The sequence below is a fragment of the Periplaneta americana genome, chromosome 4 (assembly GCF_040183065.1).
Source record: "Periplaneta americana isolate PAMFEO1 chromosome 4, P.americana_PAMFEO1_priV1, whole genome shotgun sequence".
NCBI classification, from domain to species: domain Eukaryota; kingdom Metazoa; phylum Arthropoda; class Insecta; order Blattodea; family Blattidae; genus Periplaneta; species Periplaneta americana.
Genome location: NC_091120.1, coordinates 121,579,729 through 121,593,998, shown reverse-complemented (window position 1 = coordinate 121,593,998; position 14,270 = coordinate 121,579,729). Strand labels below are relative to the sequence as shown.

The window sequence follows — 14,270 nt, the reverse complement described above, 5'->3', positions numbered from 1 at the left end:
ATAATAGCTAACTACTATTTTCAGCAAATATTATGCTAGCTTGCAATACAGCATGTCGTTGCAATAACGCAACAGCATGTCGTTGCAATAACGCAACAGCTTGTCGTTGCAATAACGCAACAGCATGTCGTTGCAATAACGCAATAGCATGTCGTTGCAATAACGCAACAGCATTACGTTGCAATAACGCAACAGCATGACGTTGCAATAACGCAACAGCATGTCTTTGCCATAACGCAACAGCATGTCGTTGCAATAACGCAACAGCATGTCGTTGCAATAACGCAACATCATGTCGTAAGCGTGATTATGTAGAATGTTCGAATTGTAATAAATGTGTTTTTTGTAAATAGTATTGCACTGTAATTTTTTTCTGTATTAACCATCCATTTCCATCTCAAATAATCAAAGGGTTGGGTTCGTTTAGAGTTCCAAAATGGGGAATGGGTTATTAACCTATAACACTCTCCTTTCAAATATTAGTAATCCTTTTCCAATATTAAACGATTTTCGACAAGTTGTAACGTATATGTCGCAAGGTTACGATTTTCGACAAGTTGTAACGTATGTGTCGCAAGATTACGATTTTCGACAAGTTGTGACGTATATGTCTCAAGATTACGATTTTCGACAAGTTGTAACGTATATGTCGCAAGATTACGAATTTCGACAAGTTGTGACGTATATGTCGCAAGATTACGATATTCGACAAGTTGTAACGTATATGTCGCAAGATTACGAATTTCGACAAGTTGTAACGTATATGTCGCAAGATTACGATATTCGACAAGTTGTAACGTATATGTCGCAAGATTACGATTTTCGACATGTTGTAACGTATATGCCGCAAGATTACGATTTTCGACAAGTTGTAACGTATATGTCGCAAGATTACGATTTTCGACAAGTTGTAACGTATATGTTGCAAGATTACGATTTTCGACAAGTTGTAACGTAAATGTAACAAGATTACGATTTTCGACAAGTTGTAAAGTATATGTCGTAAGCTTACGATTTTCGACAAGTTGTAACATATATGTCGCAAGATTACGATATTCGACAAGTTGTAACGTTTATGTCGCAAGATTACGGTTTTCGACAAGTTGTAACGTATATGTCGCAAGATTACGATATTCGACAAGTTGTGACGAATATGTCGCAAGATTACGATTTTCGACAAGTTGTAACGTATATATCGCAAGATTACGATTTTCGACAAGTTGTAACGTATATGTCGCAAGATTGCGATTTTCGACAAGTTGTAACGTATATGTCGCAAGATTACGATTTTCGACAAGTTGTAACGTATATGTCGCAAGATTACGATTTTCGACAAGTTGTAACGTATATGTCTTAGGGATGATTAATATTTGAAAACCTATATACCAATTGTTAATAATGGAAAAGGATTACTAATATTTGAAAGGAGAGTGTTATAGGTTAATAACCCATTCCCCATTTGGAACTCTAAACCGAACCCAACCCTTTGATTATGTGAGATGGAAATGGATGGTTAATACAGAAAAAAAAATACAGTGCAATACTATTTACAAAAACACATTTATTACAATTCGAACATTCTTCATAATCACCCTTACGACATGCTGTTGCGTTATTGCAAAGACATGCCGTTGCGTTATTGCAGCGACATGCTGTTGCGTTATTGCAACGACATGCTGTTGCGTTATTGCAACGACATGCTGTATTGCAAGCTAGCATAATATTTGCTGAAAATAGTTGATAGCTATTATGTGCATGCAGTATTTGTGTAATATAATACATTGCAGGTGGTCGTCAAACAATCACAGGATGTTAATGCAGGCTTGCATCACATAGCATATATCGAATATGCTTCAGCAGATTTCGAGAAAATAATTTAATATTCTGATGATAGGAAGTTTTTTCACAAATATCACCTTAAAAGCATAATGTGATATGAGTTTTGTTGTGTAATATTAGTTACACCTAAAACAGATACAGTATCTAGGTAACTTTGCTTTGTAATATAATATTGTTTTTATTAGTTTATTGATTACTTTTGTAAGGCTAAAGACACCATTAATATAAATTCCAACGTATCATGTCATACTCAATCTCTTTCTTTAGAATTTCACTTTCTTTATGATCCACTTAAAACAGTATAATATTATACTACTCCGGAGTTTAAGTGAATAATACGAACTGCTCTAAATCATACTTTCGCTAATAACATATGGCTTAAAATAAAACCAATAAAAGTTACTTCAAAATGTATTAAATTGGAATAATAATAATAATAATAATAATAATAATAATAATAATAATATTAATAATAATAATAATGATAATAATAATAATAATAATATTAATAATAATAATAATGTCACATTCTGATGAATTTAATGTGGGTAAAAATGTATGGCTTAAATTAAATACACTAAACAATCCACTCAAAATGTATTACATTGGAATAATAATAATACTAATAATAATAATAATAATAATAATAATAATAATAATAATAATAATAATAATAATAATAATAATAATAATAATTCACATCTAATCAATACAATATTTGTGTAACATAAGACGTTGCGAGAACAATCGCCGGATGTGAATTAACAGCTTGCATATTATTTGCATCATGCAATATTTGTGTAATATAACACGTTTCAGGTGCTTCAACAACATTTTTTTATTATTACTCAGCAATTGCATCACCGGATGTGAGCTTGCATAATATTTGCACGTGTAATCACATCATTGTGTAGGTGAAATCTCAAACGTGTATGAACTTGTGTCTTTCAACTATACAAACTTGTATGAACATATGTAATTCAAATTATTACGTTACGCCCCAACTTCAATTACATACCTGCACTTGTGAATGACGCCACACTTTGTGTTACGCCCTGTGTATTTCAAATTATTACCCCCATCCCCCATTTCCAACTTCAGTTACAAATTTATAACGTCACACTTTAAGTTACGCCAATGCCATGTTCTGCGATTGTTTTTTAATCAAATATCACGTACGAATAAACAGCACCAACTTAAGTAATTATTGAAAAGGTGCAATATATTGGACCTATCATACAATATGATTTGAGACGTTCAGAGCAGAAGTAGTATAGGTCAAAAATTGTATTTATGGTTAAAGTAAACATCCTGTAAAATACAGCACAAAGTAGCAATTAATATTCAATTTAATAATGCACACATAGCAGATAACTATTAGGCAATACAATATTTGTGTAACAAAAGACGCTGCAAGAACAATCGCCGGATATGAATTAACACTTGCATATTATTTGCATCATGCAATATTTGTGTAATTTTTTTTTTATCATCACTCAGCAATTTCATCGCCGGATGTAAAATTAGAAATCTGGCATAATATTTGCACACATAGCAGATAGTGATTATTCACTTGTAATCAATACAATATTTGTGTAACATAAGACGCTGCGAGAACAATCGCCGGATGTCAATTAACAGCTTGCATATTATTTGCATCATGCAATATTTGTGTAATATAACACGTTCCAGGTGCTTCAAAAACATGTTTTTATCATTACTCAGCAATTGCATCGTCGCCGGAAGTGATTCAGCAAGCTTGCATAATATTTGCACACTTATGCATATGTAATAACATTACACAACATATACATCTACATTGATTTATCTGCTACAATTACTGTATTACGAAATAATAATGTCACATTCTGATGAATTTAATGTGGGTAATAATGTATGACTTAAATTAAATACGCTAAACAAACCACTCAATTTTACTTGAAAATGTATTACATTGGAATAATAATAATATGAGAAGAGTGTATGTGTTTAATTTACAAGTGTGCTAGATTAATTTTTTTTATCAATTGGCTTAAAGTACAACCATTTACGCCATTAATAATTCCCCCATTCCAATTTCAATTAACACTTGCGAATTTCCCTTCCCCATTACTATTTATCAATTAAATTACTATTACATTAGAATTTTATCAAATTCCCCCCCCCTCATTTCCAACTTCAATTACAAATTTATAACATCACACTTTAAGTTACGCCAATATAAACGTAGGCCTATGTATTTCAAATTATAAACAGCCCTCGCCCATTTCCAACTTCAATTACAAATTTATAACTTCACACTTTAATCTTCTTTATGACGAATAATAATAACAATGAGAAGAAGAATAAGAAGAATGTATGTGTTTAATTTACAAATGTGCTAGATTATTTTTTTATCAATTACTCACCAATTGGCTTAAAGTACAACCATTTACGCCATCAATAATTCCTCCATTCCAATTTCCATTTCCCATTATTATTTATCAATTCAATTACCAGTACATTAGAATCTTAATATTTTTTTATCAATTAGTCAGCAATTTGCTTAAACTACAACCAGTAAAATTAGCAACCTTGCATAATATTTGCACACAGCAGAAAGCGCTTATACAATATTTGCGTATCATAAGACGCTGCGAGAAAAATCGCCGGATGTGAATTAACAGCTTGCATATTATTTGCATAATGCAATATTTGTGTAATATGACACGTTGCAGGTGCTTCAAAAACATGCTTTTATCATAACTCAGCAATTTCATCGCCGGATGTGAGCTTGCATAATATTTGCACGTGTAATCACATCATTGTGTAGGTGAAATCTCAAACATGTATGAACTTGTGTCTTTCAACTATACAATGTTGTATGAACATATGTAAAGCAAACTATTACATTACGCCCCAACTTCAATTACATACCTGCACTTGTGAATGACGTGACGTGCTGGATTAATTTTTTATCGGAAAGTGCAACAACTTATGTCCCACATTCCAATATCCATCACCCAACCCATTCCCCATCAATTAAATTATCATTACATTAGAATCTTAATAATATTAAGAAAAAGAATGTATGTGTTTAAGTGTGATAGTTTAATTCTTGGACACTCGCCGGATGTGAGCTTGCATAATATTTGCATACATAGCAGATATCAGTGCGAGAACAATCGCCGGATGTAAATCAGCATAATATTTGCACACATAGCAGATAGCGATTGTGGGATTTTCAAACATGTATGAACTTGTGTCTTTCACCCCCCCCCCCCAATATACAAACTTGTATGAACTTGTCATGCCACAACTGCAATTACATACCTGCACTTGTGCATGACTTCACACTTTAACTTTGAACTCTTAGATAGCCATTTATGACGTAATTTAAGTTACGCCCTTTTCATACGTCATACTTTAAGCCCCCCACACCCTCCGTGACGTCATACTTTAGCCACTCCCAATTCTGACGTCATACTTTTACCCCACCCACTTCTGAAGTAATACTTTGGCCACGCCCACTATGACGTCACATGGGAGCCAGTTAGTACTATGACGTCACTTGGGGAGCCATCGGGAGCCAGTTAGTACCCACCATTTGTATCCTACTGTTTCGATTTCCCACTCATACAAAATTTCTCTAAAAATTTGGTTTTTGCGAGATTTTAAGCTATATAATCATGAATTAAATCAACAAATCCCATCGCATTTGTCTAGTGCTGGTGGGAATATAAAGGTGTAGCAGACGGTTGATTCAAACTCGTTTTCTACTGCGCATGTCGTCACTTGGGAAGCAGCAGCGGCGCACTAATTCGCGCCGCAGTCCTCGAGGAACTAAGCAAACAGCCGTTGTGTGTGCGTGCACGGTGTTAATTCTTTGTTTATATATATATATATATATATATAATATTGAATGATTATATGAATTATATCATTATGTCTCGTGACCAGAATATTGTACGAAATGGAAATATAAAAATTGGAGATTTATCCTTCGAAGAGGTGGAAAAATTCAAATATCTTGGAGCAACAGTAACAAATATAAATGACACTCGGGAGGAAATTAAACGCAGAATAAATATGGAAAATGCGTGTTATTATTCGGTTGAGAAGCTCTTATCATCCAGTCTGCTGTCGAAAAATCTGAAAGTTAGAATTTATAAAACAGTTATATTACCGGTTCTTCTGTATGGTTGTGAAACTTGGACTCTGACTCTGAGAGAGGAACATAGGTTCAGGGTGTTTGAGAATAAGGTGCTAAGGAAAATATTTGGGGCTAAGCGGGATGAAGTTACAGGAGAATGGAGAATGTTACACAACACAGAACTGCACGCATTGTATTCTTCACCTGACATAATTAGGAACATTAAATCCAGACGTTTGAGATGGGCAGGGCATGTAGCACGTATGGGCGAATCCAGAAATGCATATAGAGTGTTAGTTGGGAGACCGGAGGGAAAAAGACCTTTAGGGAGGCCGAGACGTAGATGGGAGGATAATATTAAAATGAATTTGAGGGAGGTGGGTTATGATTGAGACTGGATTAATCTTGCACAGGATAGGGACCGCTGGCGGGCTTATGTGAGGGCGGCAATGAACCTTCGGGTTCCTTAAAAGCCATTTTTAAGTAAGTAAGTATTGAATGTAATTCTTGTATCAGTAATGCTATTAATGTGACACATTTTTAAATCGATGATATACATGGAATAACTCACATCACACAGTGACATTTGAGCATTACCACTGTATATTTAGCAAACTACGTCTATGGGGCGGTTTCAGCAACCTTCAGTAAATCAGTTCAAATGAAACATTAACTACGGAACATGAAAATATTGAACGATTCACTAAAATGCGAGCTGCTCACCAACCAAATTTTCTTAACATTTAATGAACAGTAAGTAATGGCTCATTAAGGATAAATAAATGCGATCTATGAATTTTTCATAACTATATCAGAACATCTTTATACGAAACCACAGTTACTAAATCGCAAATCGTGTACAGCATTAGAAAACATTTTTGTTGTGTCTCTTGGTAGTGGAAATGTTGAAATTTTGGCCGCGATTTACACGAGTACGTTTATATGCGCTGTCTCCGTCGACTTCAAGCCGACCACCTATTATATGCCTCGTAACGCTTAATACGTCGCGCCGCTGTGGTGGAGCAGTCATTAACATGCTGTCTTGTCAAGCCTGGAACTTGAGTTCGATTCTCAGTGAGAAGTGTTTTTTATTAACGTAAGTATTTTTTTTACATGTTACCTATTTTCATTTTCTATTTTTTGTAGTGAAACGAATTATTTCGCAACACTAGCTCCACTAGGAGAATTAAGAAAACTCCTGAGAGATCAATTTTCTTCCCGAAATACAATAAAGATAAACAAACAAATTAAAGAAAAATACGCATGTGGATCTAATATTTTGTCCACATGCCACTGGTGTCTGTCACTTCCTGGCATCTTCGGGGTATTGAGTCAATCAGATCGTGGAAATAGTTCTGATCCTCAGCGAGATCTTCTCAGGTAGCCAGAACTTGATCCCACAACTGATCTGGATTTTAAGGTGGGTTGTCTCGATATTTATCAATTTTCCTCTTTTTAATGCCTTTCCGTGAACCGTCTTTGAACATTTATGGCGATGTGCGAGGGGTGGTTATCCTGCTGGAAAATGAAATTTCCTTTGGAAAGAAAACGATTATAAATTCCATGAATCCAGTTGTTTCGCTTCTACAGGGGCATCATTTTATTTTTACTTCAATTTTTATTCTACCTGAGTTTTTGAATGTACTTCACTCCCACCCCTTCTACTAATAAACTTAGAACAGTACTCCACACAGAATCAAAGCCGCATATAGTAAACAGGACTGATTTAGTGAGTATAGTACGTTCCAGAAATATGTTCGCGTTTTCCAGTGACGAAAGAGCTTTCAATATTGAATCATATTTTCGCACAGGTACTATTGTCTGTTTGCCTAAGTCGCATCCTGGTTTCCCACACCAGCTTCTGCTCGCCCCTCTGTAAAAGCTGGGCTGTCTTAGCCCTTTTCTGAAAACATTAATTTCTGTTAGGAATTGGACGTTTACGTAATATTATACAACTGTTTAAAATAACTTAAATAAAATGGCCTCCTTAAGTAATTAACTGTCACGTGATTTCCCCCCCCCCTTTCTACGACCTGAGGCATAACCACTTGGACGGACAGTAGATAGCATGTCTGAGTAATTTTATCTGTGCGGGTCGGGCTGAAGTGAAGATTGAATTTACAGTACATAAGTACTCTTTTATAGAGTAGGTAAAGAATTATTTCAACATGAGTTACTAGTACGAAGGACGAAACTGGCAATTGGAATTAGATGCAATAATCAATAGTGCGATAATATGCACAAAAGAACTGAAGCCTGTATCGAAATGAACGGTCACCATTTTAAAAAATATGTTTAAATATCCATATTATGATTATTTTTCAATTTAACTTCATTCTCTATATTGTAGGCTAATGTGCTGTAGACAGTATAATATACACTGCATAATGAATACGTTCGCACGGAAACTCAGTTCGTGAGTAAAAAACACTTATTCTTAATAAAGGACTGCATTTTGATTAAACAAAAACCTAATGCAAATTATCGAACTCAAAATCGCGATATTTCGTAGTTTACGTAAATGGATGAACTACTTTTCTTCCCTCCTATACCTAGTAAAGTGATTTGTTGTGTTTTACGCCAGTATCATCGAACTACAGTTGTGGAAAGGGGTAGCAAACGGTGTTTTCGGTTCTCTAAAATTATAGCCAGGTTAATATTAAAAATGTTAGTAAAAATAAAATGATGTCCCTGTATTTTAAAGCCAGTGGAAACATATTTTATCGCTAGCTATAATATAATTCTAATAAATGAAAGTTAATATACCTATTAAGTTTTGTTATATTTGAATGCATATTGTGTATTAATTTACTTATATTTCCCATGTACATGTAGTTATAATAACCACTTTCATGTGTTAAAATAGAAACTCAGTTTATGTTACCTAGTTGACTAGTTTTCAGCTTTGTCCTAGCTGTTTTTATGATATTCTAACCTATGATCAGTTTCTTCTAAAATTTTGAGTACCACGATCTTCGTGACGCAGTATCTTACGTGAATTTTTGTGTCATTCCAAGTTTCAGAATAACCTTTTCTTAAAAGGTTAACACTATCTCCATCTCACTCTTAATTTTCGAGCAGTTCCAGATGTAACAATAGTAGTAAGGAAATGAAGCTGACGTCAAGGGCTTCCGGGCTCCCATGGGCGTGGCCCAAGGAGGGGTGGGGGAAGGAGGCGTGACCAAATGAGGGGTGAGGGGAAAGGGGGTGTGGTCAAAAGAGGGGGTAGGGGGAAAGGGGGCGTGGTCAAAGGAGGGATAAGGGGAGCTGTTTTGTGATTGGTGAATGGGGATTTGCAAGCGAGTGGTGTGGAAAAGCGATTGACGAATGAGCATGGAGAGAATGTGAGAGGGAGGAGTTTTGGATCCATGTGAAAGTGAAAGGTGTGTTACATAAGATCCAAGGCAAACATCTCGACATGTGTTGAGGTCCGTTGTTTGTAATTCACCTCGAACCAAATGTGAAAGTGGAAGCGCGACGTGTTGACCTCAGCAGGGCAAGTGACAAGGTGAACCACACCTCGACACGTGTCGTGTGTTCGGTGTACACCGGCTGACCTTCCGCAGCCCAGCCGGTTGAGGAGAAAGTTCAGTTGCGAAAGAGTTTTTTGCTCCATGTCACTGGTATAAAAGCGGAAGTATTAGGGCGTGATGAGGAGTCATGGACAGTAACGCTTTGAAGAACATTCCACTAATAACAAAAGAAGAACATTGGAAATTGCCATTTGAGGTAATATATTCATATCCAACTGGTATGAGAAATGAATGGTTGGATGAGCCGCACCAAATCGTTCGGAAGTACTACATAAACGACTCTAATAAAATATATACAGAGGTGAAGAGAATAATACATGGAGAAAATCAGTTACATACTGATTACTCATTAGTGTTACCATGTGGTAATACGGAAATTCTTTTTTTAAATTCAATTTCAGCACATTAGGATACCTACCACAGCAATACATGTCTAGGTAATGGCGAGCACCTGATTGAATGCAGCAATCCTTGCGAGTCACATTTACGCGTCTGGCGAGAACTGTGCGATCCTAGCTGCCTCACTTACAAAGAGGTGAGTACAGTGTGGTTATTTCTTTAACTAATTCTGATATACATAATGGCTATTTGCTGCCTCACTTACAAAGAGGTCAGTACAGTGTGGTTATTTCTTTAACTAATTCTAATATGATGTACATAATGGCTATTAGCTGCCTCACAAGTGGTTATTTCTTTAACTAATTCTAATATGATATACATAATGGCTATTAAGCTGCCTCACTTACAAAGAGGTGAGTAGAGTGTGGTTATTTCTTTAACTAATTCTGATATGATATACATAATGGCTATATTTGTTATTTTGTTTTTGTGCAGAAGCCAGAGAGTGTGGATGTGGTTGTGAAAGCAGCAAGAAAAAGATTTTATCGGGAGAGATGTGATGACACATGCCCCAACTATAAACCGGTAAGTGTATTTCTTTTTCTTTTTTTTATATGAAGTACAACTGTATTTGTGATGCATAATGATTATATTTGTTATTGTTTTGTTTAACAGAAACCTGAAATTGTGAAAGTGGTCGTTGATGAGGAGAAAAAAGCCAACAGGAAAAATAGATTTTGGCGGGAGAATTGTATTGTAACATGCCCTAACCACAAAGCGGTGAGTGTATTTTCGTTTGTTCTTTCAACAAATTATGTAGTGTGTACTGTATGCAAGGCTAACTTACATTATTGTTTTCAGCAGACAATTAAAAGAGGAGGAAAGAGGAAACGTGAAGCTTTGGAGGAGACGACGGATGTGGAAGGCATTATTCAGCAATTAACCACATAAAGAACAAAAATGGAGAACAAATGTGATATATGTGAAAAAATCTATTCAACCAAAAAGATATTGGCACGACATAAAGAAGAAACGCACAACACATCCAGGTTCAAGTGTAAACTATGTGGTACAGTTGTCAAACTCGAAAGACATATGGTCCAGCATGTGAAAAACCATAATATGATAAGTACGTAAATATAAACACATACTAAGTTTGTTTAATACTTATGACAATATTAATGATTAATTGTATATCAGGTTACAGATGTCAAAGGGGCTTATGAGAAAGTGAATGGAGATGAAAACGCTGCACCTGTGATGAACATCGCACGGGTTGATGTTATGCCGGCATCTACCTCTGCATCCGAGATGGTGACGTCACCTTTCTCGGGAGGGGTTGCTATCCCAACATCAACATCAGGCATGGTTGCACAACCGATCTCTGGAGCGGATGCTGTCCCAATGGTGGCGTCAACATCCAGTCAAGTATGTTCCGGATCTGTGTTTGCGTTATCGGATAGAGCTTTCAAAAATCGTTTGAAGACTTATATTGCTCTAAATCTGACAAATCATGAGAGTGAATTGAAAGATATTTTAGAATGTGTCACTAATGAAATGCAAGACATTTTAAAGACACATTCAAGCTTTAAAATTTAACATATTTGTTGAATGTATGTTTGCCAATGTTCACAACGAGACAATATTTCATAATTTTAAAAGTAAAAATGATGTGTTATATCAGTATTCGGATATCAGGGAATTTATCAACAAACAAAAGGAAAAGATTCTGAAAGAGTTTGAAGAATGTAGTACGAAGGGTTCGGGTTTATTTTATGTCAAATTACATAAATTAGAATTGCGAGTAAATAAATATACGCCATTGATGGGCGGAAGTGCATATATAGAACTTCCTCGCAGGTACAAAAATTCAAAATCTTTAGTAAACATTGCCAACAGTGATATCTATTGTTTTAAGTATTGCATACTATCGAAATTTCTCGATAGAGACAAGGACCTTATGTTGAGCTATGAGAATAGACCAGATTTAGAATGTAAATATGATTGGTGCATTGACTTCCCCGTGGGAATTAATGACATTGCAAAATTTGAAAAACGCAATGATATTTCAATAAATGTGTTTGCACTTGATGATAATGATGATGTATTTCCTCTTAGAATGTGTGAAAAGGAATTACCAGATCATAGGGATTTGTTATACATTAGTAATGAAATCACATCACATTACTGTTGCATAACAAATTTCAGCGCACTCGTACGGCCTCAACTGACAGCTGCTGTTGGTAGTCAAATTGCTGTTTGTAAACGGTGTTTTGCATATTTTCGACATAATGAGGTTAGGTCATGTGCAGAACGATTGAAGGATCACGAGAGCGTATGTTCACAATTTAGTGCTGTTAGATCAGTATTTCCGTATAAAGATTACCTGTCTTTTGATCATCCCGAGTTTTCACAGAAGGTGAGATTTGTGATTTATGCGGATTTTGAGTGTCTACTAGAGCCCATTGAGAATTGTCATGGGAATCCAGACTCTAGTTATACGGTGCAATATCAGAAACATACACCGTTTAGTTATTGCTATGTTCTTAAGGATAGTCAGGATACGTACACAGACATGAAATTGTACAGAGGGCGTGATGCGGCAAACCATTTCGTACAAGACATGGTGATGGAGACGAAAAAAATTGAACAAATACTATTTCAGGATATTAAAGAAATGATTCCACTAACCAGTGAAGAAAATGATGCATACTTGAAAGAAAATATATGTCACATTTGTAAAAAGGGTGATTTTATAGGTGATAATTATAAAGTTCGTGATCATGATCATTTGACGGGGATATTTCGCGGTGCTGCTCACAATGAGTGTAATTTGAGGTATCAGCATCAACACTTTATTCCAATTGTACTGCATAATTTGTCATCATATGATGGACATTTTATTGTGAAGGAATTGGGTTATGATGACAACCTCATTCAAGTTTTACCAAACACGCAGGAAAAGTACATTAGTTTTGTTAAAAATGTTCCTTGCATGTACAGAAGAAAGCGTTATATGCAAATGCGATTTCTTGATTCTTTTCGGTTTATGCCATCCAGTTTAGCACAATTAGCAGACAACTTGCCCAAAGATAAGTTTTCGGAAACGAAAAAAAACTTCAAAAATAAATTTGATCTTGTTTGTCGTAAGGGTGTTTTTCCCTATGACTATTTAACAACGTCAGATAGACTAGAGGACAACTGTCTACCGCCGAAGGAGAACTTTTTCAGCAAATTAACTAATGAGCATATCACTGAAGAGGACTATAATCATGCAAAATCTGTTTGGGAGACATTCAATATTCAGACGCTGGGGGAGTATTCAGATTTATACTTAAAATCCGACACCCTCATCTTAACGGATGTGTTTGAAAATTTTCGCGAAATGTGTCTCAAAGCATACGATTTAGATTGTATGTATTACTATACAGTGCCAGGACTTGCCTATTCAGCAATGTTGAAATTAACGGGTGTTGAATTGCAATTGATTAAGGATATGATTATGCTATTACTTTTCGAACAAGGAATACGTGGTGGAATCTGTCAATGTGTGACTCGTCATGCAGTTGCGAACGATCCTAAAAGCGACATTTTCGATGATTCTAAACCCCCTTCTGCAATTTACTACGTGGATGCGAATAATTTGTATGGATTCGCCATGTCTCAAAAATTACCATACGGGGGATTTGCATGTCTAACAGATCAGGAAATACATCATTTTGATCTTCAAGCAGTAAATGATGATAGTGAAATAGGTTATGTTCTAGAGGTGGATATAGAGTATCCAAATCATCTGTTTGAAAAACATAAAGAGTTACCATTTTGTGCGGAATTTGCAAAACCACCAGGTGGAAAGCATAAAAAATTGTTGACAACACTGCATTCCAAACAAAACTATGTGGCACACTACAAACTTTTGCAACAGGCAGTGGATCATGGCTTGCAAATTGTGAAAATACATCGTGTTATAAAATTCAAGCAATCACATTGGTTAAAACAATACATTGATTTGAATACTGAAATGCGTAGAAATGCAAACAATGATTTTGAAAAAGATTTTTTCAAGCTTATGAATAATGCGGTATTTGGAAAGACAATGGAAAATGTTCGAAAAAGAACACATTTCAGATTAGTTTCAAATGATGAGAAACTGAAAAAACTCATTTCCAAACCATACTTTCTCGACCGAGTAATTTATGCTGAAAACCTGGTGGGTATTCATTTAAGACAAACTCAAATTTTGTTTGATAAAGCATTGTATGTAGGTATGTGTATTTTAGAACTTTCAAAAGTGCACATGTACAATTTTCACCATCGCATTATGAAAGAACAGATTGGTGACAAATTTAAGTTGTGTTACATGGACACAGACAGTTTTATATATCTTGCTCAAACAGATGATTTGTACCACGATCTGCAAAATGTAC

General features: G+C 35.4%; 1 long non-coding RNA gene across 1 annotated transcript; it reads left to right on the top strand.

The window, feature by feature from the left end:
* The first annotated feature begins 9,766 nt into the window (after positions 1–9,766).
* LOC138698865 (uncharacterized) lies at positions 9,767–10,810 on the top strand. The gene is made up of 4 exons (XR_011331968.1): positions 9,767–10,039; positions 10,339–10,428; positions 10,519–10,623; positions 10,708–10,810. It is a non-coding gene; the product is annotated as an uncharacterized lncRNA (long non-coding RNA).
* The last annotated feature ends 3,460 nt before the right edge of the window (positions 10,811–14,270 follow it).